We start from the raw sequence: 26952 nt of genomic DNA on the forward strand, positions 1-26952 counted from the left end.
CCCTATTCCTGTTCATCTTCCGCAGAAATTGCAAACTGGGCCAAACAGGAGGTTAAAGGCGCTGACTCTCCAAGTGGGGAGAGTGTTAGTAAAGCGTCTGGAATGTTGCACCCGAGTACCAGGGGAGAAGAATTGAGACATATTTGAACATGTCTCCCGTTCACACGGTTGATCATACTCTGGGTTCCACATGCATGTTTTAGGTGAAGGAAGAATACCTTAAACCTGCAGAGTTGAGACCCGTGGAATGGGTACCATGCAATATGACTTCAAAGGGTCTTTATTTGCTCATCGAACCTCTCCAATCCTATCACTGCTGCGTTTACGCCCCTGTACACAGGCTTGATTCTCTTTTGCAGACATAGCAATCCATAGGTTTTAAGATACTTACTAGTCAGGTACATTCTTAGGCGTTTAATATGGGGTGTTGAGTCCATTTCGTTGAGCAAGTAGTAGCTCTTGTCTATTCCATATTTGGCTTAAGGAACTTCATCTGTGCTCATTTCAATCTCTGGTTTTATGCAGCACCCCAACTCACCTTTCCCCTTAAGGAAGCATAAGTTGCTTTTCTAAATTTGAGACCCTGTTCTGTTTTGGAATTCTGTTCCTGTGTAGCCAAGTTTACATTCTGTGTATTAGTGATATCTTATGATGTTTCTTTTTCTGTGTGACTTATTTCAGTTAGAATCATCGTACCTGAATCCACTCATTATGCTGCTACGGGCCTGATGACATAGATTTCATTGCTGAGTGATACTGCATTGTACGTAAGTACCACAAGTTCTTTATCCATTTTTCACTTTCTGTGATATTGAACTTGTACGGTAAACGAGGTTCTTGTAAACAGAGCCGTCCCAAACATTGGGGTGGCTGTGTCTTTTTGATTTTAATTTCCCTAAGCTATAGGACCATAAGTGGAAGTGCCCTAGGCTCTGTTGCTTTGTTTTTTCGATGTTTCAGGAAACACCATACACTTCTCCCGAGTGTCTGTTGGCAATTTACATCCCGCCCATCAGCATAAGAAGGCTCCCAGTTCTCCATGGCCTGTCCTGCCTTTCTGGATTTTACACTTTTTTCAGATGGCCCTTTTGACCGGGGGGAAGTGAGACTTCATTGTAGTGCAGATTTCCTTTGCAAGCTTGCTTGGTTGGCCAAAAAGGGCGTATGCGTTTTTGCCTGAATATATTCAGGATAAAACGCATACGCCCTTTTTGGCCAAGTGCATCATTGTGGACGTTCTGCCTCTTTTCCTATGCTTTCAATGCAATTCCAGTCTACCTCCTGAAATCGGTTTCCTGCAATTCTGCCCCGCTTTCAAGTCCTCTTGGCAGCCTTACTTCAGTCTATTTTTGGACGATAGCTGTCATTTATAACTCTGCAGGTTTGTGAATTACAGTGCCCCTGAGCTCCTTTCTTCAACTCGCTTTCTTGTGACATGGCCGCAACCCCGCAGGATGGCTTCAGGCCCTAATCTGGTTCCAGCACGTCACGCTGAGCCTTTGGTTAATTCCTCTTACTGGTGGGAAATGAGAGTTAAATTTGCCCGTCCAGACACCTCCAGCTAGTCTCTCATTGGTTCTCGCTATTCCTGTTCATCTTCCACAGAAATTGCAAACTGGGCCAAACAGGAGGTTAAAGGGACTGACTCTCCAAGTCGGGAGAGTGTCAGTAAAGCGTCTGGAATGTTGCACCCGAGTACCAGGGTACGAAAACTGAGACATATTTGAACACGTCTCCCGATCACATGGTTGATCATACTCTAGGTTCCACATGCATGTTTTAGCTGAAGGAAGAATACCTTAAACCTGGGTAGTTGAAACCCGTGGAATGGGTACCATGCAATATGACTTCAAAGGGTCTTCATTTGCTCACCGAACCTCTCCAATCCTATCACTGCTGCGTTTATGCCCCTGTACACATGCTTGATTCTCTTTCGGAGACATAGCAATCCATAGGTTTTAAGATACTTACTAGTCAGGTACATTCTTAGGCGTTTAATATGCGGTGTTGAGTCCATTTCGTTGAGCAAGGAGTAGCTCTTGTCTATTCCATATTTGGCTTAAGGAACTTTATCTGTGCTCATTTCAATCTCTGGTTTTATGCAGCACCCCAACTCACCTTTACACTTAAGCAAGCATAAGTTGGTTTTCTAAATTTGAGACCCTGTTCTGTTCTGTAATTCAGTTCCTGTGTAGCCAAGTTTACATTCCGTGTATTACTGATATCTTATGATGTTTCTTTTTCTGTGTGACTTATTTCAGTTACAATCATCATAGCTGAATCCACTCATTGTGCTGCTAAGGGCCTGATGACATAGATTTCATTGCTGAGTGATATTGCTTTGTAAGTAAATACCACAACTTCTTTATCCATTTTTCACTTTCTGCGATGTTGAACTTGTACTGTAAATGAGGTTCTTGTAAACAGAGGCGTCCCAAACTTTGGGGTGGCTGTGTCTTTTTGACTTTAATTTCCCTAAACTATAGGACCATATGTAGAAGTTCCCTAGGCTCTGTTGCTTTGTTTTTTAGATGTTTCAGGAAACACCATACACTTCTCCCGAGTGTCTGCTGGCAATTTACATCCCGCCCATCAGCATAACAAGGCTCCCAGTTCTCCATGGCCTGTCCTGCCTTTCTGGATTTTACACTTTTTTCAGATGGCCCTTTTGACCGGGGGGAAGTGAGACTTCATTGTAGTGCAGATTTCCTTTGCAAGCTTGCTTGGTTGGCCAAAAAGGGCGTATGCGTTTTTTCCTGAATATATTCAGGAAAAAACTCATACGCCCTTTTTGGCCAAGTGCATCATTGTGGACGTTCTGCCTCTTTTCCTATGCTTTCAATGCAATTCCTGTCTACCTCCTGAAATTGGTTTCCTGCAATTCTGCCCCAATTTCAAGTCCTCTTGGCAGCCTTACTTCAGTATATTTTTGGATGATAGCTGTCATTTATAACTCTGCAGGTTTGTGAATTACAGTGCCCCTGAGCTCCTTTCTTCAACTCGCTTTCTTTTGAGCAGGCCGCAACACCGCAGGATGGCTTCAGGCCCTAATCTGGTGCCGGCACGGCATGCTGAGCCTTTGGTTATTTCCTCATCCTGGTGGGAAATGAGAGTTAAATTTGCCAGTCCAGACACCTCCAGCTAGTCTCTCATTGGTTCTCGCTATTCCTGTTCATCTTCCACAGAAATTGCAAACAGGGCCAAACAGGAGGTTAAAGGCGCTGACTCTCCAAGTGGGGAGAGTTTTAGTAAAGCATCTGGAATGTTGCACCCGAGTACCAGGTGAGAAAAACTGAGACATATTTGAACACGTCTCACGTTCACATGGTTGATCATACTCTGGGTTCCACATGCATGTTTTACCTGAAGGAAGAATACCTTAAACCTGCAGAGTTGAGACCCTTGGAATGGGTACCATGCAATACTACTTCAAAGGGTCTTCATATGCTCACCGAACCTCTCCAATCCTATCACTGCTGCGTTTATGCCCCTGTACACATGCTTGATTCTCTTTCGGAGGCATAGCAATCCATAGGTTTTAAGATACTTACTAGTCAGGTACATTCTTAGGCGTTTAATATGCGGTGTTGAGTCCATTTCGTTGAGCAAGGAGTAGCTCTTGTCTATTCCATATTTGGCTTAAGGAACTTTATCTGTGCTCATTGCAATCTCTGGTTTTATGCAGCACCCCAACTCACCTTTCCCCTATGGAAGCATAAGTTGGTTTTCTAAATTTGAGACCCTGTTCTGTTTTGGAATTCAGTTCCTGTGTAGCCAAGTTTACTTTCTGTGTATTAGTGATACCTTATGATGTTTCTTTTTCTGTGTGACTTATTTCAGTTAGAATCATCGTACCTGAATCCACTCATTATGCTGCTACAGGCCTGATGACATAGATTTCATTGCTGAGTGATACTGCATTGTACGTAAGTACCACAAGTTCTTTATCCATTTTTCACTTTCTGTGATATTGAACTTGTACGGTAAATGAGGTTCTTGTAAACAGAGGCGTCCCAAACTTTGGGGTGGCTGTGTCTTTTTGATTTTAATTTCCCTAAGCTATAGGACCATAAGTGGAAGTGCCCTAGGCTCTGTTGCTTTGTTTTTTAGATGTTTTAGGAAACACCATACACTTCTCCCCAGTGGCTGTTGGCAACTTACATCCCGCCCATCAGCATAACAAGGCTCCCAGTTCTCCATGGCCTGTCCTGCCTTTCTGGATTTTACACTTTTTTCAGATGGCCCTTTTGACTGGGGAGAAGTGAGACTTCATTGTAGTGCAGATTTCCTTTGCAAGCTTGCTTGGTTGGCCAAAAAGGGCGTATGCGTTTTTTCCTGAATATATTCAGGAAAAAACGCATACGCCCTTTTTGGACAAGTGCATCATTGTGGACGTTCTGCCTCTTTTCCTATGCTTTCAATGCAATTCCAGTCTACCTCCTGAAATCGGTTTCCTGCAATTCTGCCCCGCTTTCAAGTCCTCTTGGCAGCCTTACTTCAGTCTATTTTTGGACGATAACTGTCATTTATAACTCTGCAGGTTTGTGAATTAGAGTGCCCCTGAGCTCCTTTCTTCAACTAACTTTCTTGTGACCTGCCGCAACACCGCAGGATGGCTTCAGGCCCTAATCTGGTTCCCGCACGGCACGCTGAGCCTTTGGTTATTTCCTATTCCTGGTGGGAAATGAGAGTTAAATTTGCCCGTCCAGACACCTCCAGCTAGTCTCTAATTGGTTCTCGCTATTCCTGTACATATTCCGCAGAAATTGCAAACTGGGCCAAACAGGAGGTTAAAGGCGCTGACTCTCCAAGTGGGGAGAGTGTTAGTAAAGCGTCTGGAATGTTGCACCCGAATACCAGGGGAGGAAAACTGAGACATATTTGAACACGTCTCCCGTTCACATGGTTGATCATACTCTGGGTTCCACATGCATGTTTTAGCTGAAGGAAGAATACCTTAAACCTGCAGAGTTGAGACCCGTGGAATGGGTACCATGCAATATGACTTCAAAGGGTCTTCATTTGCTCACCGAACCCCTCCAATCCTATCACTGCTGCGTTTATGCCCCTGTACACACGCTTGATTCTCTTTTGGAGACATAGCAATCCATAGGTTTTAAGATACTTACTAGTCAGGTACATTCTTAGGCGTTTAATATGGGGTGTTGAGTCCATTTCGTTGATCAAGGAGTAGCTCTTGTCTATTCCACATTTGGCTTAAGGAACTTTATCTGTGCTCATTTCAATCTCTGGTTTTATGCAGCACCCCAACTCACCTTTCCCCTTAAGCAAGCATAAGTTGGTTTTCTAAATTTGAGACCCTGTTCTGTTTTGGAATTCAGTTCCTGTGTAGCCAAGTTTACATTCCGTGTATTAGTGTTATCTTATGATGTTTCTTTTTCTATGTGACTTATTTCAGTTAGAATCATCGTACCTGAATCCACTCATTATGCTGCTACGGGCCTGATGACATAGATTTCATTGCTGAGTGATACTGCATTGTACGTAAGTACCACAAGTTCTTTATCCATTTTTCACATTCTGTGATATTGAACTTGTACGGTAAACGAGGTTCTTGTAAACAGAGGCATCCCAAACTTTGGGGTGGCTGTGTCATTTTGATTTTAATTTCCCTAAGCTATAGGACCATAAGTGGAAGTGCCCTAGGCTCTGTTGCTTTGTTTTTTAGATATTTCAGGAAACACCATACACTTCTCCCGAGTGTCTGTTGGCAATTTACATCCCGCCCATCAGCATAACAAGGCTCCCAGTTCTCCATGGCCTGTCCTGCGTTTCTGGATTTTACACTTTTCTCAGATGGCCCTTTTGACCGGGGGGAAGTAAGACTTCATTGTAGTGCAGATTTCCTTTGCAAGTTTGCTTGGTTGGCCAAAAAGGGCGTATGCGTTTTTTCCTGAATATATTCAGGAAAAAACGCATACGCACTTTTTGGCCTAGTGCATCATTGTGGACGTTCTACCTCTTTTCCTATGCTGTCAATGCAATTCCAGTCTACCTCCTGAAATCGGTTTCCTGCAATTCTGCCCCACATTCAAGTCCTCTTGGCAGCCTTACTTCAGTATATTTTTGGACGATAGCTGTCATTTATAACTCTGCAGGTTTGTGAATTACAGTGCCCCTGAGCTCCTTTCTTCAACTCGCTTTCTTGTGAGCTGGCCGCAACACCGCAGGATGGCTTCAGGCCCTAATCTGGTTCCGGCACGGCACGCTGAGCCTTTGGTTAATTCCTCTTCCTGGTGGGAAATGAGAGTTAAATTTGCCCGTCCAGACACCTCCAGCTAGTCTGTCATTGGTTCTCGCTATTCCTGTTCATCTTCCGCAGAAATTACAAACTGAGCCAAACAGGAGGTTAAAGGAACTGACTCTCCAAGTCGGGAGAGTGTTAGTAAAGCATCTGGAATGTTGCACCCGAGTACCAGGGTACGAAAACTGACACATATTTGAATACGTCTCCCGATCACACGGTTGATCATACTCTAGGTTCCACATGCATGTTTTAGCTGAAGGAAGAATACCTTAAACCTGGGTAGTTGAAACCCGTGGAATGGGTACCATGCAATATGACTTCAAAGGGTCTTCATTTGCTCACCGAACCTCTCCAATCCTATCACTGCTGCGTTTATGCCCCTGTACACATGCTTGATTCTCTTTCGGAGACATAGCAATGCATAGCTTTTAAGATACTTACTAGTCAGGTACATTCTTAGGCGTTTAATATGGAGTGTTGAGTCCATTTCGTTGAGCAAGCAGTAGCTCTTGTCTATTCCATATTTGGCTTAAGGAACTTTATCTGTGCTCATTTCAATCTCTGGTTTTACGCAGCACCCCAACTCACCTTTCCCCTTAAGCAAGCATAAGTTGGTTTTCTAAATTTGAGACCCTGTTCTTTTTGGAATTCAGTTCCTGTGTAGCCAAGTTTACATTCCGTGTATTAGAGATATCTTATGATGTTTCTTTTTCTGTGTGACTTATTTCAGTTAGAATCATCGTACCTGAATCCACTCATTATGCTGCTACGGGCCTGATGACATAGATTTCATTGCTGAGTGATACTGCATTGTACGTAAGTACCACAAGTTCTTTATCCATTTTTCACTTTCTGTGATATTGAACTTGTACGGTAAACGAGATTCTTGTAAACAGAGGCGTCCCAAACTTTGGGGTGGCTGTGTCTTTTTGATTTTAATTTCCCTAAGCTATAGGACCATAAGTGGAAGTGCCCTAGGCTCTGTTGCTTTGTTTTTTAGATGTTGCAGGAAACACCATACACTTCTCCCGAGTGTCTGTTGGCAATTTACATCCCGCCCATCAGCATAACAAGGCTCCCAGTTCTCCATGGCCTGTCCTGCCTTTCTGGATTTTACACTTTTTTCAGATGGCCCTTTTGACCGGGGGGAAGTGAGACTTCATTGTAGTGCAGATTTCCTTTGCAAGCTTGCTTGGTTGGCCAAAAAGGACGTATGCGTTTTTTCCTGAATATATTCAGGAAAAAACGCATACGCCCTTTTTGGCCAAGTGCATCATTGTGGACGTTCTGCCTCTTTTCCTATGCTTTCAATGCAATTCCAGTCTACCTCCTGAAATCGGTTTCCTGCAATTCTGCCCCGCTTTCAAGTCCTCTTGGCAGCCTTACTTCAGTATATTTTTGGACGATAGCTGTCATTTATAACTCTGCAGGTTTGTGAATTACAGTGCCCCTGAGCTCCTTTCTTCAACTCGCTTTCTTTTGAACAGGCCGCAACACCGCAGGATGGCTTCAGGCCCTAATCTGGTTCCGGCACGGCACACTGAGCCTTTGGTTATTTCCTCTTCCTGGTGGGAAATGAGAGTTAAATTCGCGCGTCCAGACACCTCCAGCTAGTCTCTCATTGGTTCTCCCTATTCCTGTTCATCTTCCGCAGAAATTGCAAACTGGGCCAAACAGGAGGTTAAAGGCGCTGACTCTCCAAGTGGGGAGAGTGTTAGTAAAGCGTCTGGAATGTTGCACCCGAGTACCAGGGGAGAAGAATTGAGACATATTTGAACATGTCTCCCGTTCACACGGTTGATCATACTCTGGGTTCCACATGCATGTTTTAGGTGAAGGAAGAATACCTTAAACCTGCAGAGTTGAGACCCGTGGAATGGGTACCATGCAATATGACTTCAAAGGGTCTTTATTTGCTCATCGAACCTCTCCAATCCTATCACTGCTGCGTTTACGCCCCTGTACACAGGCTTGATTCTCTTTTGCAGACATAGCAATCCATAGGTTTTAAGATACTTACTAGTCAGGTACATTCTTAGGCGTTTAATATGGGGTGTTGAGTCCATTTCATTGAGCAAGGAGTAGCTCTTGTCTATTCCATATTTGGCTTAAGACACTTTATCTGTGCTCATTTCAATCTCTGGTTTTATGCAGCACCCCAACTCACCTTTACCCTTAAGAAAGCATAAGTTGGTTGTCTAAATTTGAGACACTGTTCTGTTCTGTTATTCAGTTCCTGTGTAGCCAAGTTTACATTCCGTGTATTACTGATATCTTATGATGTTTCTTTTTCTGTGTGACTTATTTCAGTTAGAATCATCATACCTGAATCCACTCATTGTGCTGCTAAGGGCCTGATGACACAGATTTCATTGCTGAGTGATATTGCTTTGTAAGTAAATACCACAACTTCTTTATCCAATTTTCACTTTCTGCGATGTTGAACTTGTACTATAAACGAGGTTCTTGTAAACAGAGCCTTTCCAAACTTTGGGGTGGCTGTGTCTTTTTGATTTTAATTTCCCTAAGCTATAGGACCATAAGTGGAAGTGCCCTAGGCTCTGTTGCTTTGTTTTTTAGATGTTTCAGGAAACACCATACACTTCTCCCGAGTGTCTGTTGACAATTTACATCCCGCCCATCAGCATAACAAGGCTCCCAGTTCTCCATGGCCTGTCCTGTCTTTCTGGATTTTACACTTTTTTCAGATGGCCCTTTTGACCGGGGGGAAGTGAGACTTCATTGTAGTGCAGATTTCCTTTGCAAGCTTGCTTGGTTGGCCAAAAAGGGCGTATGCGTTTTTTCCTGAATATATTCAGGAAAAAACACATACGCCCTTTTTGGCCAAGTGCATCATTGTGGACGTTCTGCCTCTTTTCCTATGCTTTCAATGCAATTCCAGTGTAGCTCCTGAAATCGGTTTCCTGCAATTCTGCCCCGCTTTCAAGTCCTCTTGGCAGCCTTACTTCAGTCTATTTTTGGACGATAGCTGTCATTTATAACTCTGCAGGTTTGTGAATTACAGTGCCCCTGAGCTCCTTTCTTCAACTTGCTTTCTTGTGACCTGGCCGCAACACCACAGGATGGCTTCAGGCCCTAATCTGATTCCGGCACGGCACGCTGATCCTTTGGTTATTTCCTCTTCCTGGTGGGAAATGAGAGTTACATTTGCCCGTCCAGACACCTCCAGATAGCCTCTCATTGGTTCTCGCTATTCCTGTTCATCTTCCGCAGAAATTGCAAACTGGGCCAAACGGGAGGTTAAAGGGACTGACTCTCCAAGTCGGGCGAGTGTTAGTAAAGCGTCTGGAATGTTGCACCCGAGTACCAGGGTACGAAAACTGAGACATATTTGAACACGTCTCCCGATCACATGGTTGATCATACTCTAGGTTCCACATGCATGTTTTAGCTGAAGGAAGAATACCTTAAACCTGGGTAGTTGAAACCCGTGGAATGGGTACCATGCAATATGACTTCAAAGGGTCTTCATTTGCTCACCGAACCTCTCCAATCCTATCACTGCTGCGTTTATGCCCCTGTACACATGCTTGATTCTCTTTCGGAGACATAGCAATCCATAGGTTTTAAGATACTTACTAGTCAGGTACATTCTTAGGCGTTTAATATGGGGTGTTGAGTCCATTTCATTGAGCAAGGAGTAGCTCTTGTCTATTCCATATTTGGCTTAAGGAACTTTATCTGTGCTCATTTCAATCTCTGGTTTTATGCAGCACCCCAACTCACCTTTACCCTTAAGCAAGAATAAGTTGGTTTTCTAAATTTGAGACCCTGTTCTGTTCTGTAATTCAGTTCCTGTGTAGCCAAGTTTACATTCCGTGTATTACTGATATCTTATGATGTTTCTTTTTCTGTGTGACTTATTTCAGTTAGAATCATCATACCTGAATCCACTCATTGTGCTGCTAAGGGCCTGATGACACAGATTTCATTGCTGAGTGATATTGCTTTGTAAGTAAATACCACAACTTCTTTATCCAGTTTTCACTTTCTGCGATGTTGAACTTGTACTATAAACGAGGTTCTTGTAAACAGAGCCTTTCCAAACTTTGGGGTGGCTGTGTCTTTTTGATTTTAATTTCCCTAAGCTATAGGACCATAAGTGGAAGTGCCCTAGGCTCTGTTGCTTTGTTTTTTAGATGTTTCAGGAAACACCATACACTTCTCCCGAGTGTCTGTTGACAATTTACATCCCGCCCATCAGCATAACAAGGCTCCCAGTTCTCCATGGCCTGTCCTGTCTTTCTGGATTTTACACTTTTTTCAGATGGCCCTTTTGACCGGGGGGAAGTGAGACTTCATTGTAGTGCAGATTTCCTTTGCAAGCTTGCTTGGTTGGCCAAAAAGGGCGTATGCGTTTTTTCCTGAATATATTCAGGAAAAAACACATACGCCCTTTTTGGCCAAGTGCATCATTGTGGACGTTCTGCCTCTTTTCCTATGCTTTCAATGCAATTCCAGTGTAGCTCCTGAAATCGGTTTCCTGCAATTCTGCCCCGCTTTCAAGTCCTCTTGGCAGCCTTACTTCAGTCTATTTTTGGACGATAGCTGTCATTTATAACTCTGCAGGTTTGTGAATTACAGTGCCCCTGAGCTCCTTTCTTCAACTTGCTTTCTTGTGACCTGGCCGCAACACCACAGGATGGCTTCAGGCCCTAATCTGTTTCCGGCAGGGCACGCTGAGCCTTTGGTTAATTCCTCTTCATGGTGGAAAATGAGAGTTAAATTTGCCCGTCCAGACACCTCCAGCTAGCCTCTCATTGGTTATCGCTATTCCTGTTCATCTTCCGCAGAAATTGCAAACTGGGCCAAACAGGAGTTTAAAGGGACTGACTCTCCAAGTCGGGAGAGTGTTAGTAAAGCGTCTGGAATGTTGCACCCGAGTACCAGGGTACGAAAACTGAGACATATTTGAACACGTGTCCCGATCACATGGTTGATCATACTCTAGGTTCCACATGCATGTTTTAGCTGAAGGAAGAATACCTTAAACCTGGGTAGTTGAAACCCGTGGAATGGGTACCATGCAATATGACTTCAAAGGGTCTTCATTTGCTCACCGAACCTCTCCAATCCTATCACTGCTGCGTTTATGCCCCTGTACACATGCTTGATTCTCTTTCGGAGACATAGCAATCCATAGGTTTTAAGATACTTACTAGTCAGGTACATTCTTAGGCGTTTAATATGCGGTGTTGAGTCCATTTCGTTGAGCAAGGAGTAGCTCTTATCTATTCCATATTTGACTTAAGGAACTTTATCTGTGCTCATTTCAATCTCTGGTTTTATGCAGCACCCCAACTCACCTTTACCTTTAAGCAAGAATAAGTTGGTTTTCTAAATTTGAGACCCTGTTCTGTTCTGTAATTCAGTTCCTGTGTAGCCAAGTTTACATTCCGTGTATTACAGATATCTTATGATGTTTCTTTTTCTGTGTGACTTATTTCAGTTAGAATCATCATACCTGAATCCACTCATTGTGCTGCTAAGGGCCTGATGACACAGATTTCATTGCTGAGTGATATTGCTTTGTAAGTAAATACCACAAGTTCTTTATCCATTTTTCACTTTCTGCGATGTTGAACTTGTACTATAAACGAGGTTCTTGTAAACAGAGCCTTTCCAAACTTTGGGGTGGCTGTGTCTTTTTGATTTTAATTTCCCTAAGCTATAGGACCATAAGTGGAAGTGCCCTAGGCTCTGTTGCTTTGTTTTTTAGATGTTTCAGGAAACACCATACACTTCTCCCGAGTGTCTGTTGGCAATTTACATCCCACCCATCAGCATAACAAGGCTCCCAGTTCTCCATGGCCTGTCCTGTCTTTCTGGATTTTACACTTTTTTCAGATGGCCCTTTTGACCGGGGGGAAGTGAGACTTCATTGTAGTGCAGATTTCCTTTGCAAGCTTGCTGGGTTGGCCAAAAAGGGCGTATGCGTTTTTTCCTGAATATATTCAGGAAAAAACGCATACGCCCTTTTTGGCCAAGTGCATCATTGTGGACGTTCTGCCTCTTTTCCTATGCTTTCAATGCAATTCCAGTCTACCTCCTGAAATCGGCTTCCTGCAATTCTGCCCCGCTTTCAAGTCCTCTTGGCAGCCTTACTTCAGTCTATTTTTGGACGATAGCTGTCATTTATAACTCTGCAGGTTTGTGAATTACAGTGCCCCTGAGCTCCTTTCTTCAACTTGCTTTCTTGTGACCTGGCCGCAACACCACAGGATGGCTTCAGGCCCTAATCTGGTTCCGGCACGGCACGCTGAGCCTTTGGTTAATTCCTCTTCATGGTGGGAAATGAGAGTTAAATTTGCCCATCCAGACACCTCCAGCTAGCCTCTCATTGGTTCTCGCTATTCCTGTTCATCTTCCGCAGAAATTGCAAACTGGGCCAAACAGGAGGTTAAAGGGACTGACTCTCCAAGTCGGGAGCGTGTTAGTAAAGCATGTGGAATGTTGCACCCGAGTACCAGGGTATGAAAACTGAGACATATTTGAACACGTCTCCCGATCACATGGTTGATCATACTCTAGGTTCCACCTGCATGTTTTAGCTGAAGGAAGAATACCTTAAACCTGGGTAGTTGAAACCCGTGGAATGGGTACCATGCAATATGACTTCAAAGGGTCTTCATTTGCTCACCGAACCTCTCCAATCCTATCACTGCTGCGTTTATGCCCCTGTACACATGCTTGATTCTCTTTGGGACACATAGCAATCCATAGGTTTTAAGATACTTACTAGTCAGGTACATTCTTAGGCGTTTAATATGGGGTGTTGAGTCCATTTCATTGAGCAAGGAGTAGCTCTTGTCTATTCCATATTTGGCTTAAGGAACTTTATCTGTGCTCATTTCAATCTCTGGTTTTATGCAGCACCCCAACTCACCTTTACCCTTAAGCAAGAATAAGTTGGTTTTCTAAATTTGAGACCCTGTTCTGTTCTGTAATTCAGTTCCTGTGTAGCCAAGTTTACATTCCGTGTATTACAGATATCTTATGATGTTTCTTTTTCTGTGTGACTTATTTCAGTTAGAATCATCATACCTGAATCCACTCATTGTGCTGCTAAGGGCCTGATGACACAGATTTCATTGCTGAGTGATATTGCTTTGTAAGTAAATACCACAAGTTCTTTATCCATTTTTCACTTTCTGCGATGTTGAACTTGTACTGTAAACGAGGTTCTTGTAAACAGAGCCTTTCCAAATTTTGGGGTGGCTGTGTCTTTTTGATTTTAATTTCCCTAAGCTATAGGACCATAAGTGGAAGTGCCCTAGGCTCTGTTGCTTTGTTTTTTAGATGTTTCAGGAAACACCATACACTTCTCCCGAGTGTCTGTTGGCAATTTACATCCCGCCCATCAGCATAACAAGGCTCCCAGTTCTCCATGGCCTGTCCTGTCTTTCTGGATTTTACACTTTTTTCAGATGGCCCTTTTGACCGGGGGGAAGTGAGACTTCATTGTAGTGCAGATTTCCTTTGCAAGCTTGCTGGGTTGGCCAAAAAGGGCGTATGCGTTTTTTCCTGAATATATTCAGGAAAAAACGCATACGCCCTTTTTGGCCAAGTGCATCATTGTGGACGTTCTGCCTCTTTTCCTATGCTTTCAATGCAATTCCAGTCTACCTCCTGAAATCGGCTTCCTGCAATTCTGCCCCGCTTTCAAGTCCTCTTGGCAGCCTTACTTCAGTCTATTTTTGGACGATAGCTGTCATTTATAACTCTGCAGGTTTGTGAATTACAGTGCCCCTGAGCTCCTTTCTTCAACTTGCTTTCTTGTGACCTGGCCGCAACACCACAGGATGGCTTCAGGCCCTAATCTGGTTCCGGCACGGCACGCTGAGCCTTTGGTTAATTCCTCTTCCTGGTGGGAAATGAGAGTTAAATTTGCCCATCCAGACACCTCCAGATAGCCTCTCATTGGTTCTCGCTATTCCTGTTCATCTTCCGCAGAAATTGCAAACTGGGCCAAACAGGAGGTTAAAGGGACTGACTCTCCCAGTCGGGAGAGTGTTAGTAAAGCGTGTGGAATGTTGCACCCGAGTACCAGGGTACGAAAACTGAGACATATTTGAACACGTCTCCCGATCACATGGTTGATCATACTCTAGGTTCCACATGCATGTTTTAGCTGAAGGAAGAATACCTTAAACCTGGGTAGTTGAAACCCGTGGAATGGGTACCATGCAATATGACTTCAAAGGGTCTTCATTTGCTCACCGAACCTCTCCAATCCTATCACTGCTGCGTTTATGCCCCTGTACACATGCTTGATTCTCTTTCGGAGACATAGCAATCCATAGGTTTTAAGATACTTACTAGTCAGGTACATTCTTAGGTGTTTAATATGCGGTGTTGAGTCCATTTCGTTGAGCAAGGAGTAGCTCTTGTCTATTCCATATTTGACTTAAGGAACTTTATCTGTGCTCATTTCAATCTCTGGTTTTATGCAGCACCCCAACTCACCTTTACCCTTAAGCAAGAATATGTTGGTTTTCTAAATTTGAGACCCTGTTCTGTTCTGTAATTCAGTTCCTGTGTAGCCAAGTTTACATTCCGTGTATTACTGATATCTTATGATGTTTCTTTTTCTGTGTGACTTATTTCAGTTAGAATCATCATACCTGAATCCACTCATTGTGCTGCTAAGGGCCTGATGACACAGATTTCATTGCTGAGTGATATTGCTTTGTAAGTAAATACCACAACTTCTTTATCCATTTTTCACTTTCTGCGATGTTGAACTTGTACTGTAAACGAGGTTCTTGTAAACAGAGCCTTTCCAAACTTTGGGGTGGCTGTGTCTTTTTGATTTTAATTTCCCTAAGCTATAAGACCATAAGTGGAAGTGCCCTAGGTTCTGTTGCTTTGTTTTTTAGATGTTTCAGGAAACACCATACACTTCTCCCGAGTGGTTGTTGGCAATTTACATCCCGCCCATCAGCATAACAAGGCTCCCAGTTCTCCATGGCCTGTCCTGCCTTTCTGGATTTTACACTTTTTTCAGATGGCCCTTTTGACCGGGGGGAAGTGAGACTTCATTGTAGTTCAGATTTCCTTTGCAAGCTTGCTTGGTTGGCCAAAAAGTTCGTATGTTCAGGAAAAAACGCATACGCCCTTTTTGGCCAAGTGCATCACTGTGGACGTTCTGCCTCTTTTCCTATGCTTGAAATGCAATTCCTGTCTACCTCCTGAAATCGGTTTCCTGCAATTCTGCCCCGCTTTCAAGTCCTCTTGGCAGCCTTACTTCAGTCTCTTTTTGGACGATAGCTGTCATTTATAACTCTGCAGGTTTGTGAATTACAGTGCCCCTGAGCTCCTTTCTTCAACTCGCTTTCTTGTGAGCTGGCCGCAACACCGCAGGATGGCTTCAGGCCCTAATCTGGTTCCGGCACGGCACGCTTAGCCTTTGGCTAATTCCTCTTCCTGGTGGGAAATGAGAGTTAAATTTGCCCGTTCAGACACCTCCAGCTAGTCTCTCATTGGTTCTCGCTATTCCTGTTCATCTTCCGCAGAAATTGCAAACTGGGCCAAACAGGAGGTTAAAGGCGCTGACTCTCCAGGTCGGGAGAGTGTTAGTAAAGCGTCTGGAATGTTGCACCCAAGTACCAGGGTACGAAAACTGAGACATATTTGAACACGTCTCCCGATCACATGGTTGATCATACTCTAGGTTCCACATGCATGTTTTAGCTGAAGGAAGAATACCTTAAACCTAGGTAGTTGAAACCCGTGGAATGTGTACCATGCAATATGACTTCAAAGGGTCTTCATTTGCTCACGAACCTCTCCAATCCTATCACTGCTGCGTTTATGCCCCTGTACACATGCTTGATTCTCTTTCGGAGACATAGCAATCCATAGGTTTTAAGATACTTACTAGTCAGGTACATTCTTAGGCGTTTAATATGCGGTGTTGAGTCCATTTCGTTGAGCAAGGAGTAGCTCTTGTCTATTCCATATTTGGCTTAAGGAACTTTATCTGTGCTCATTTCAATCTCTGGTTTTATGCAGCACCCCAACTCACCTTTACCCTTAAGCAAGCATAAGTTGGTTTTCTAAATTTGAGACCCTGTTCTGTTCTGTAATTCAGTTCCTGTGTAGCCAAGTTTACATTCCGTGTATTACTGATATCTTATGATGTTTATATTTCTGTGTGACTTATTTCAGTTAGAATCATCATACCTGAATCCACTCATTGTGCTGCTAAGGGCCTGATGACATAGATTTCATTGTTGAGTGATATTGCTTTGTAAGTGAATACCACAACTTCTTTATCCATTTTTCACTTTCTGCGATGTTGAACTTGTACTGTAAACGAGGTTCTTGTAAACAGAGCCGTTCCAAACTTTGGGGTGGCTGTGTCTTTTTCATTTTAATTTCCCTAAGCTATAGGACCATAAGTGGCAGTGCCCTAGGCTCTGTTGCTTTGTTTTTTATATGTTTCAGGAAACACCATACACTTCTCCCGAGTGTCTGTTGGCAATTTACATCCCACCCATCAGCATAACAAGGTTCCCAGTTCTCAATGGCCTGTTGCCTTTCTGGATTTTACACTTTTTTCAGATGGCCCTTTTGACCGGGGGGAAGTGAGACTTCATTGTAGTGCAGATTTCCTTTGCAAGCTTGCTTGGTTGGCCAAAAAGGGCGTATGCGTTTTTTCCTGAATATATTCAGGAAAAAACGCATACGCCCTTTTTGGCCAAGTGCATCATTGTGGACGTTCTGCCTCTTTTCCTATGCTTTCAATGCAATTCCAGTCTACCTCCTGAAATCGGTTTCCTGCAATTCTGCCCCGCTTTCAAGTCCTCTTGGCAGCCTTAGTTCAGTCTATTTTTGGACGATAGCTGTCATTTATAACTCTGCAGGTTTGTGAATTACAGTGCCCCTGAGCTCCTTTCTTCAACTCGCTTTCTTGTGACCTGGCCGCAACACCGCAGGATGGCTTCAGGCCGTAATCTGTTTCCGGCCCGGCATGCTGAGCCTTTGGATATTTCCTCTTCCTGGTGGGAAATGAGAGTTAAATTTGCCCATCCAGACACCTCCAGCTAGCCTCTCATTGGTTCTCGCTATTCCTGTTCATCTTCCGCAGAAATTGCAAACTGGGCCAAACAGGAGGTTAAAGGGACTGACTCTCCAAGTCGGGAGAGTGTTAGTAAAGCGTCTGGAATGTTGCACCCGAGTACCAGGGGAGGAAAACTGAGACATATTTGAACACGTCTCCCGTTCACATGGTTGATCATACTCTGGGTTCCACATCCATGTTTTAGCTGAAGGAAGAATACCTTAAACCTGGAGAGTTGAGACCCGTGTAATGGGTACCATGCAATATGACTTCAAAGGGTCTTCATTTGCTCACCGAACCTCTCCAATCCTATCACTGCTGCGTTTATGCCCCTGTACACACGCTTGATTCTCTTTTGGAGACATAGCAATCCATAGGTTTTAAGATACTTACTAGCCAGGTACATTCTTAGGCGTTTAATATGGGGTTTTGAGTCCATTTCGTTGAGCAAGGAGTAGCTCTTGTCTATTCCATATTTGGCTTAAGGAACTTTATCTGTGCTCATTTCAATCTCTGGTTTTATGCAGCACCCCAACTCACCTTTACCCTTAAGCAAGAATAAGTTGGTTTTCTAAATTTGAGACCCTTTTCTGTGCTGTAATTCAGTTCCTGTGTAGCCAAGTTTACATTCCGTGTATTACTGATATCTTATGATGTTTCTTTTTCTGTGTGACTTATTTCAGTTAGAATCATCATACCTGAATCCACTCATTGTGCTGCTAAGGGCCTGATGACATAGATTTCATTGCTGAGTGATATTGCTTTGTAAGTAAATACCACAACTTCTTTATCCATTTTTCACTTTCTGCGATGTTGAACTTGTACTGGAAACGAGGTTATTGTAAACAGAGGCGTCCCAAACTTTGGGGTGGCTGTGTCTTTTTGATTTTGATTTCCCTAAGCTATAGGACCATAAGTGGCAGTGCCCTAGGCTCTGTTGCTTTGTTTTTTAGATGTTTCAGGAAACACCATACACTTCTCCCGAGTGTCTGATGGCAATTTACATCCCACCCATCAGCATAAAAAGGCTCCCAGTTCTCCATGGCCTGTTGCCTTTCTGGATTTTACACTTTTTTCAGATGGCCCTTTTGACCGGGGGGAAGTGAGACTTCATTGTAGTGCAGATTTCCTTTGCAAGCTTGCTTGGTTGGCCAAAAAGGGCGTATGCGTTTTTTCCTGAATATATTCAGGAAAAAACGCATACGCCCTTTTTGGCCAAGTGCATCATTGTGGACGTTCTGCCTCTTTTCCTATGCTTTCAATGCAATTCCAGTCTACCTCCTGAAATCGGTTTCCTGCAATTCTGCCCCGCTTTCAAGTCCTCTTGGCAGCCTTACTTCAGTCTATTTTTGGACGATAGCTGTCATTTATAACTCTGCAGGTTTGTGAATTACAGTGCCCCTGAGCTCCTTTCTTCAACTCGCTTCCTTGTGACCTGGCCGCAACACCGCATGATGGCTTCAGGCCGTAATCTGTTTCCGGCCCGGCATGCTGAGCCTTTGGTTATTTCCTCTTCCTGGTGGGAAATGAGAGTTAAATTTGCCCGTCCAGACACCTCCAGCTAGCCTCTCATTGGTTCTCGCTATTCCTGTTCATCTTCCGCAGAAATTGCAAACTGGGCCAAACAGGAGGTTAAAGGGACTGACTCTCCAAGTCGGGAGAGTGTTAGTAAAGCATCTGGAATGTTGCACCCGAGTACCAGGGGAGGAAAACTGAGACATATTTGAACATGTCTCCCATTCACATGGTTGATCATACTCTGGCTTCCACATGCATGTTTTAGCTGAAGGAAGAATACCTTAAACCTGGAGAGTTGAGACCCGTGTAATGGGTACCATGCAATATGACTTCAAAGGGTCTTCATTTGCTCACCGAACCTCTCCAATCCTATCACTGCTGCGTTTATGCCCCTGTACACACGCTTGATTCTCTTTTGGAGACATAGCAATCCATAGGTTTTAAGATACTTACTAGCCAGGTACATTCTTAGGCGTTTAATATGGGGTGTTGAGTCCATTTCGTTGAGCAAGGAGTAGCTCTTGTCTATTCCATATTTGGCTTAAGGTACTTTATCTGTGCTCATTTCAATCTCTGGTTTTATGCAGCACCCCAACTCACCTTTCCCCTTAAGCAAGCATAAGTTGGTTTTCTAAATTTGAGACCCTGTTCTGTTTTGGAATGCAGTTCCTGTGTAGCCAAGTTTACATTCCGTGTATTAGTGATATCTTATGATGTTTCTTTTTCTGTGTGACTTATTTCAGTTAGAATCATCGTACCTGAATCCACTCATTATGCTGCTACAGGCCTGATGACATAGATTTCATTGCTGAGTGATACTGCATTGTACGTAAGTACCACAAGTTCTTTATCCATTTTTAACTTTCTGTGATATAGAACTTGTACGGTAAACGAGGTTCTTGTAAACGGAGGCGTCCCAAACTTTGGGGTGGCTGTGTCATTTTGATTTTAATTTCCCTAAGCTATAGGACCATAAGTGGAAGTGCCCTAGGCTCTGTTGCTTTGTTTTTCAGATGTTTCAGGAAACACCATACACTTCTCCCAAGTGTCTGTTGGCAATTTACATCCCGCCCATCAGCATAACAAGGCTCCCAGTTCTCCATGGCCTGTCCTGCCTTTCTGGATTTTACACTTTTTTCAGATGGCCCTTTTGACCGGGGGGAAGTGAGACTTCATTGTAGTGCAGATTTCCTTTGCAAGCTTGCTTGGTTGGCCAAAAAGGGCGTATGCGTTTTTTCCTGAATATATTCAGGAAAAAACGCATACGCCCTTTTTGGCCAAGTGCATCATTGTGGACGTTCTGCCTCTTTTCCTATGCTTTCAATGCAATTCCAGTCTACCTCCTGAAATCGGTTTCCTGCAATTCTGCCCCGCTTTCAAGTCCTCTTGGCAGCCTTACTTCAGTCTATTTTTGGACGATAGCTGTCATTTATAACTCTGCAGGTTTGTGAATTACAGTGCCCCTGAGCTCCTTTCTTCAACTTGCTTTCTTGTGACCTGGCCGCAACACCGCAGGATGGCTTCAGGCCCTAATCTGGTTCCGGCCCGGCATGCTGAGCCTTTGGTTAATTCCTCTTCCTGGTGGGAAATGAGAGTTAAATTTGCCCGTCCAGACACCTCCAGCTAGCCTCTCATTGGTTCTCGGTATTCCTGTTCATCTTCCGCAGAAATTGCAAACTGGGCCAAACAGGAGGTTAAAGGGACTGACTCTCCAAGTGGGGAGAGTGTTAGTAAAGCGTCTGGAATGTTGCACCCGAGTACCAGGGGAGGAAAACTGAGACATATTTGAACACGTCTCCCGATGACATGGTTGATCATACTCTGGGTTCCTCATGCATGTTTTAGCTGAAGGAAGAATACCTAAAACCTGGGTAGTTGAAACCCGTGGAATGGGTACCATGCAATATGACTTCAAAGGGTCTTCATTTGCTCATCGCATCTCTCCAATCCTATCACTGCTGCGTTTATGCCCCTGTACACATGCTTGATTGTCTTTCGGAGACATAGCAATCCATAGGTTTTAAGATACTTACTAGTCAGGTACATTCTTAGGCGTTTAATATGGGGTGTTGAGTCCATTTCGTTGAGCAAGGAGTAGCTCTTGTCTATTCCATATTTGGCTTAAGGAACTTTATCTGTGCTCATTTCAATCTCTGGTTTTATGCAGCACCCCAACTCACCTTTCCCCTTAAGCAAGAATAAGTTGGTTTTCTAAATTTGAGACCCTGTTCTGTTCTGTAATTCAGTTCCTGTGTAGCCAAGTTTCCATTCCGTGTATTACTGATATCTTATGATGTTTCTTTTTCTGTGTGACTTATTTCAGTTAGAATCTTCATACCTGAATCCACTCATTGTGCTGCTAAGGGCCTGATGACACAGATTTCATTGCTGAGTGATATTGCTTTGTAAGTAAATACCACAACTTCTTTATCCATTTTTCACTTTCTGCGATGTTGAACTTGTACTGTAAACGAGGTTCTTGTAAACAGAGCCGTTCCAAACTTTGGGGTGGCTGTGTCTTTTTGATTTTAATTTCCCTAAGCTATAGGACCATAAGTGGAAGTGCCCTAGGCTCTGTTGCTTTGTTTTATAGATGTTTCAGGAAACACCATACACTTCTCCTGAGTGGTTGTTGGCAATTTACATCCCGCCCATCACCATAACAAGGCTCCCAGTTCTCCATGGCCTGTCCTGCCTTTCTGGATTTTACACTTTTTTCAGATGGCCCTTTTGACCGGGGGGAAGTGAGACTTCATTGTAGTGTAGATTTCATTTGCAAGCTTGCTTGGTTGGCCAAAAAGGGCGTATGCGTTTTTTCCTGAATATATTCAGGAAAAAACGCATACGCCCTTTTTGGCCAAGTGCATCATTGTGGACGTTCTGCCTCTTTTCCTATGCTTTCAATGCAATTCCAGTCTACCTCCTGAAATCGGTTTCCTGCAATTCTGCCCCGCTTTCAAGTCCTCTTGGCAGCCTTACTTCAGTCTATTTTTGGACGATAGCTGTCATTTATAACTCTGCAGGTTTGTGAATTACAGTGCCCCTGAGCTCCTTTCTTCAACTCGCTTCCTTGTGACCTGGCCGCAACACCGCATGATGGCTTCAGGCCGTAATCTGTTTCCGGCCCGGCATGCTGAGCCTTTGGTTATTTCCTCTTCCTGGTGGGAAATGAGAGTTAAATTTGCCCGTCCAGACACCTCCAGCTAGCCTCTCATTGGTTCTCGCTATTCCTGTTCATCTTCCGCAGAAATTGCAAACTGGGCCAAACAGGAGGTTAAAGGGACTGACTCTCCAAGTCGGGAGAGTGTTAGTAAAGCATCTGGAATGTTGCACCCGAGTACCAGGGGAGGAAAACTGAGACATATTTGAACACGTCTCCCATTCACATGGTTGATCATACTCTGGGTTCCACATGCATGTTTTAGCTGAAGGAAGAATACCTTAAACCTGGAGAGTTGAGACCCGTGTAATGGGTACCATGCAATATGACTTCAAAGGGTCTTCATTTGCTCACCGAACCTCTCCAATCCTATCACTGCTGCGTTTATGCCCCTGTACACACGCTTGATTCTCTTTTGGAGACATAGCAATCCATAGGTTTTAAGATACTTACTAGCCAGGTACATTCTTAGGCGTTTAATATGGGGTGTTGAGTCCATTTCGTTGAGCAAGGAGTAGCTCTTGTCTATTCCATATTTGGCTTAAGGTACTTTATCTGTGCTCATTTCAATCTCTGGTTTTATGCAGCACCCCAACTCACCTTTCCCCTTAAGCAAGCATAAGTTGGTTTTCTAAATTTGAGACCCTGTTCTGTTTTGGAATGCAGTTCCTGTGTAGCCAAGTTTACATTCCGTGTATTAGTGATATCTTATGATGTTTCTTTTTCTGTGTGACTTATTTCAGTTAGAATCATCGTACCTGAATCCACTCATTATGCTGCTACAGGCCTGATGACATAGATTTCATTGCTGAGTGATACTGCATTGTACGTAAGTACCACAAGTTCTTTATCCATTTTTAACTTTCTGTGATATAGAACTTGTACGGTAAACGAGGTTCTTGTAAACGGAGGCGTCCCAAACTTTGGGGTGGCTGTGTCATTTTGATTTTAATTTCCCTAAGCTATAGGACCATAAGTGGAAGTGCCCTAGGCTCTGTTGCTTTGTTTTTCAGATGTTTCAGGAAACACCATACACTTCTCCCAAGTGTCTGTTGGCAATTTACATCCCGCCCATCAGCATAACAAGGCTCCCAGTTCTCCATGGCCTGTCCTGCCTTTCTGGATTTTACACTTTTTTCAGATGGCCCTTTTGACCGGGGGGAAGTGAGACTTCATTGTAGTGCAGATTTCCTTTGCAAGCTTGCTTGGTTGGCCAAAAAGGGCGTATGCGTTTTTTCCTGAATATATTCAGGAAAAAACGCATACGCCCTTTTTGGCCAAGTGCATCATTGTGGACGTTCTGCCTCTTTTCCTATGCTTTCAATGCAATTCCAGTCTACCTCCTGAAATCGGTTTCCTGCAATTCTGCCCCGCTTTCAAGTCCTCTTGGCAGCCTTACTTCAGTCTATTTTTGGACGATAGCTGTCATTTATAACTCTGCAGGTTTGTGAATTACAGTGCCCCTGAGCTCCTTTCTTCAACTCGCTTTCTTGTGACCTGGCCGCAACACCACAGGATGGCTTCAGGCCCTAATCTGGTTCCGGCCCGGCATGCTGAGCCTTTGGTTAATTCCTCTTCCTGGTGGGAAATGAGAGTTAAATTTGCCCGTCCAGACACCTCCAGCTAGCCTCTCATTGGTTCTCGGTATTCCTGTTCATCTTCCGCAGAAATTGCAAACTGGGCCAAACAGGAGGTTAAAGGGACTGACTCTCCAAGTGGGGAGAGTGTTAGTAAAGCGTCTGGAATGTTGCACCCGAGTACCAGGGGAGGAAAACTGAGACATATTTGAACACGTCTCCCGATGACATGGTTGATCATACTCTGGGTTCCTCATGCATGTTTTAGCTGAAGGAAGAATACCTAAAACCTGGGTAGTTGAAACCCGTGGAATGGGTACCATGCAATATGACTTCAAAGGGTCTTCATTTGCTCATCGCATCTCTCCAATCCTATCACTGCTGCGTTTATGCCCCTGTACACATGCTTGATTGTCTTTCGGAGACATAGCAATCCATAGGTTTTAAGATACTTACTAGTCAGGTACATTCTTAGGCGTTTAATATGGGGTGTTGAGTCCATTTCGTTGAGCAAGGAGTAGCTCTTGTCTATTCCATATTTGGCTTAAGGAACTTTATCTGTGCTCATTTCAATCTCTGGTTTTATGCAGCACCCCAACTCACCTTTCCCCTTAAGCAAGAATAAGTTGGTTTTCTAAATTTGAGACCCTGTTCTGTTCTGTAATTCAGTTCCTGTGTAGCCAAGTTTCCATTCCGTGTATTACTGATATCTTATGATGTTTCTTTTTCTGTGTGACTTATTTCAGTTAGAATCTTCATACCTGAATCCACTCATTGTGCTGCTAAGGGCCTGATGACACAGATTTCATTGCTGAGTGATATTGCTTTGTAAGTAAATACCACAACTTCTTTATCCATTTTTCACTTTCTGCGATGTTGAACTTGTACTGTAAACGAGGTTCTTGTAAACAGAGCCGTTCCAAACTTTGGGGTGGCTGTGTCTTTTTGATTTTAATTTCCCTAAGCTATAGGACCATAAGTGGAAGTGCCCTAGGCTCTGTTGCTTTGTTTTATAGATGTTTCAGGAAACACCATACACTTCTCCTGAGTGGTTGTTGGCAATTTACATCCCGCCCATCACCATAACAAGGCTCCCAGTTCTCCATCGCCTGTCCTGCCTTTCTGGATTTTACACTTTTTTCAGATGGCCCTTTTGACCGGGGGGAAGTGAGACTTCATTGTAGTGTAGATTTCATTTGCAAGCTTGCTTGGTTGGCCAAAAAGGGCGTATGCGTTTTTTCCTGAATATATTCAGGAAAAAACGCATACGCCCTTTTTGGCCAAGTGCATCATTGTGGACGTTCTGCCTCTTTTCCTATGCTTTCAATGCAATTCCAGTCTACCTCCTGAAATCGGTTTCCTGCAATTCTGCCCCGCTTTCAAGTCCTCTTGGCAGCCTTACTTCAGTCTATTTTTGGACGATAGCTGTCATTTATAACTCTGCAGGTTTGTGAATTACAGTGCCCCTGAGCTCCTTTCTTCAACGCGCTTTCTTTTGAGCTGGCCGCAACACCGCAGGATGGCTTCAGGCCCTAATCTGGTTCCGGCACGGCACGCTGGGCCTTTGGTTAGTTCCTCTTCCTGGTGGGAAATGAGAGTTAAATTTGCCCGTCCAGACACCTCCAGCTAGCCTCTCATTGGTTCTCGCTATTCCTTTTCATCTTCCGCAGAAATTGCAAACTGGGCCAAACAGGAGGTTAAAGGGACTGACTCTCCAAGTGGGGAGAGTGTTAGTAAAGCGTCTGGAATGTTGCACCCGAGTACCAGGGGAGGAAAACTGAAACATATTTGAACACGTCTCCCGATGACATGGTTGATCATACTCTGGGTTCCTCATGCATGTTTTAGCTGAAGGAAGAATACCTAAAACCTGGGTAGTTGAAACCCGTGGAATGGGTACCATGCAATATGACTTCAAAGGGTCTTCATTTGCTCACCGAACCTCTCCAATCCTATCACTGCTGCGTTTATGCCCCTGTACACATGTTTGATTCTCTTTCGGAGACATAGCAATCTATAGGTTTTAAGATACTTACTAGTCAGGTACATTCTTAGGCGTTTAATATGCGGTGTTGAGTCCATTTCGTTGAGCAAGGAGTAGCTCTTGTCTATTCCATATTTGGTTTAAGGAACTTTATCTGTGCTCATTTCAATCTCTGGTTTTATGCAGCACCCCAACTCACCTTTCCCCTTAAGCAAGCATAAGTTGGTTTTCTAAATTTGAGACCCTGTTCTGTTCTGTAATTCAGTTCCTGTGTAGCCAAGTTTCCATTCCGTGTATTACTGATATCTTATGATGTTTCTTTTTCTGTGTGACTTATTTCAGTTAGAATCATCATACCTGAATCCACTCATTGTGCTGCTAAGGGCCTGATGACACAGATTTCATTGCTGAGTGATATTGCTTTGTAAGTAAATACCACAACTTTTTTATCCATTTTTCACTTTCTGCGATGTTGAACTTGTACTGTAATCGAGGTTCTTGTAAACAGAGCCGTTCCAAACTTTGGGGTGGCTGTGTCTTTTTGATTTTAAATTCCCTAAGCTATAGGACCATAAGTGGAAGTGCCCTAGGCTCTGTTGCTTTGTTTTTTAGATGTTTCAGGAAACACCATACACTTCTCCCGAGTGGTTGTTGGCAATTTACATCCCGCCCTTCAGCATAACAAGGCTTCCAGTTCTCCATGGCCTGTCCTGCCTTTCTGGATTTTACACTTTTTTCAGATGGCCCTTTTGACCGGGGGGAAAGTGAGACTTCATTGTAGTGCAGATTTCCTTTGCAAGCTTGCTTGGTTGGCCAAAAAGGGCGTATGCGTTTTTTCCTGAATATATTCAGGAAAAAACGCATACGCCCTTTTTGGCCAAGTGCATCATTGTGGACGTTCTGCCTCTTTTCCTATGCTTTCAATGCAATTCCAGTCTACCTCCTGAAATCGGTTTCCTGCAATTCTGCCCCGCTTTCAAGTCCTCTTGGCAGCCTTACTTCAGTATATTTTTGGACGATAGCTGTCATTTATAACTCTGCAGGTTTGTGAATTACAGTGCCCCTGAGCTCCTTTCTTCAACTCGCTTTCTTTTGAGCTGGCAGCAACACCGCAGGATGTCTTCAGGCCCTAATCTGGTTCCGGCACGGCACACTGAGCCTTTGGTTATTTCCACTTCCTGGTGGGAAATGAGAGTTAAATTTGCCCGTCCAGACACCTCCAGCTAGCCTCTCATTGGTTCTCGCTATTCCTGTTCATCTTCCGCAGAAATTGCAAACTGGGCCAAACAGGAGGTTAAAGGGACTGACTCTCCAAGTCGGGAGAGTGTTAGTAAAGCATCTGGAATGTTGCACCCGAGT

The 26952-nt window shown here is 43.8% G+C and overlaps 1 long non-coding RNA gene across 48 annotated transcripts in view; it reads left to right on the plus strand.

Annotated features, from left to right (window-relative positions):
* The window catches only part of LOC307181221, a 2056127-nt gene that overhangs the window by 1451892 nt on the left and 577283 nt on the right, over positions 1–26952 (plus strand). The window contains exon 14 of one of the 48 annotated variants that reach the window (XR_013826133.1): positions 21196–21258. The exons of the other annotated variants lie outside the window; for them this stretch is intronic. This is a non-coding gene — a long non-coding RNA (uncharacterized lncRNA). Of the gene's footprint in view, positions 1–21195; positions 21259–26952 lie in introns of those variants that run through there. 48 annotated transcript variants of the gene reach the window in all.

Source organism: Stenella coeruleoalba, assembly GCF_951394435.1.
Source record: "Stenella coeruleoalba genome assembly, contig: scaffold_47, whole genome shotgun sequence".
Taxonomy (NCBI): Eukaryota; Metazoa; Chordata; class Mammalia; order Artiodactyla; family Delphinidae; genus Stenella; species Stenella coeruleoalba.